Source organism: Eumetopias jubatus, unplaced genomic scaffold, assembly GCF_037043125.1.
Source record: "Eumetopias jubatus isolate StellerSeaLion01/CBP00866 unplaced genomic scaffold, mEumJub1_p1.0 scaffold_1, whole genome shotgun sequence".
In the NCBI taxonomy this organism is placed as follows: Eukaryota; Metazoa; Chordata; class Mammalia; order Carnivora; family Otariidae; genus Eumetopias; species Eumetopias jubatus.
The window spans coordinates 39,981,164-39,983,387 of NW_028274807.1; the positions used below are offsets into that span (position 1 = coordinate 39,981,164).

Here is a 2,224-nt window from a genome sequence, read left to right on the forward strand (position 1 = left end):
GCTCAATAAATGGATTTAGTACATGAAAATGGTAATAAATTGCCTCTTCGCTCCTGAGCATGACTAAATCTTGCTTGCAGCTCCTGAAGATGTGCCTATAATACTGTCTAGGCCTCTCTTTAACCACAGCACATGTAATGACACGCTCAATTCCATGAAATAACATGGTTGAATACTTTTAATATTTGAAAAGTACTCTATTGGCCCCCAGCCTATCTTCAGTATGTGCCCACATGTCCTACTTACCCTCAAAACCCACAATCACATGCAGAATCTCTAACTTCTAAAGAGAAAGATCCTTATATGCCTTCTCTGAATATCACGTCATCTTTCTTCCTAGATCATTTATTTAATATTTCTTTTCTTCCAGACAGAAAAACCTCAGGGTCCTGGGGAGGCCTTTTTTCTTTAACCAATTATGTGTGTATTTCATTATAATACCTCCTATAGTAACTGAAATGCCATAGCCAAACTCTTTCCATATCTAGATAGATTATATACATATATATAATTCACAGAGACTGGAAGTCAACTGAATTTTTCTAAAACAATTTTATACAAAGCCACCAAAAAAATTCATCAATTTTCACATATATATGATATACTCTAATATTTTATGGCCAAAGTTAGGATTGAAACTGAACTTAATAAACCCTCAAGGACTGAATATCTCCTGAAGTTTCTGAATAAGTAACATATCTTAATTATCGCTGGTAGTCATTTGGATGTTTTCCAGTTGTCATCAAGAAATGAGGTACATCCTCAGGAAGATAATTAAAAGAAAACTGTAATATAATTTTCTATAACAGTAATAAACACAGATAATGAATATTGAAGACAAATTGGTGCTTTGAAATTAAATTTGTTTTCCAAATAGAATGTATGTGTCACAGAAGAAGGTTTGTTTCAGAGAATGAAACATCTAAGATGAAACTGATCTCTGGTAATTCATGGCAGATAGGAAAAACAAGACCTCAGGTTTGAGATTTTAATAGATTAATATCACATGGGAACAACTGATTAAAAACACAACATTTTCAAATTTGGGGGACCCAAGGTGAATATATTCTTTATAAAACTATGTCCCCAAATTACTAAAAGTTTATGAGAATAATATTTTGTCTCATTTCATTATTCATTGATCAGCACAAGCTGATGCTATTTTCTGTAAGTAATAATACCGGTAGATGACCTTCAACTTGACTTCATAATTTTCTTATTACAACATATGAAATATGAAAGTTTACAGTACAGATACCAGAATTCAAAATAGGCAAGAATCTAACATTATGAGATCAGAACCCAAAATCAAAAATTATCTAAAATTACTCTGACAGTCTCATGCAGACTTGTGTTCTGAGATTTTTCAGCTCTGCTGATATAAGCAGAGATTCTTTACGAGCTTTATTTTGGCATAACCATGCAATTAAAATTGGCCAATAGATGCTGATACAAATAATTCTTTTTTTTTTAACATTCTTAGTTTATTGATCCTCTCATGAAAAATCTGCACAACCACCACAGATAAAGCCACTGCAGCATCTTTACTCCTTCTGTTGTCCAATCTCCAGCTCATTTTTTGCCAGCACCAACGTTGGCTTTTGCAGTCCCCCTGACTTTCTTCATTCTGTTCTTACGTTCCTTTCGCTGTTTTCTTGATGTCTTTCTCTTCTCATACAGGTCATGTCTTGCGAGTCTGTGTTTGGGTTCATTTATCTTTGCATAATCCAAAGAATCATAAATCATGCCAAAGCCGGTTGTCTTGCCACCACCAAAATGGGTTCTGAATCCAAACACAAATATGACATCTGGTGTGGTCTTGTACATTTTGGCTAGTTTTTCCCGAATTTCTGTCTTAGGTACCGTTGCCTTTCCAGGGTGAAGAACATCAGTGACCATCTGTTTCCGCTGAAGTAGTCAGTTAGTCATGAATTTCCTGGTCTGGGTAGTTACTGTGTCGTTCATGATGGCGGCAAGGCTTCAAGCAGCCAGGGAGGAAAAAATGACAAAATAATTCCTAGAGAGTCTAGGATTCACTAACTTCTCTGATGGCAGTTTTGTCTTTTTGTTTTTTTTTTTTTAATATCCTGGTAGCATTTTATGTTTTTTCTTTTTACTCAGTATATTCAAGGACTATGATTTCCATATCTGGGAAATATTTAGATTTTTAATTTTCGACAAGTCTTAACTTTTTCGTTTTAAAGATTTTATTTATTTGACAGAG

General features: G+C 34.2%; 1 pseudogene; it reads right to left on the reverse strand.

Moving 5' to 3' along the window:
* Nucleotides 1-1,469: 1,469 nt before the first annotated feature.
* LOC114218831 (small ribosomal subunit protein eS24 pseudogene) lies at nt 1,470-1,965 on the reverse strand (annotated as a pseudogene).
* Nucleotides 1,966-2,224: the final 259 nt, after the last annotated feature.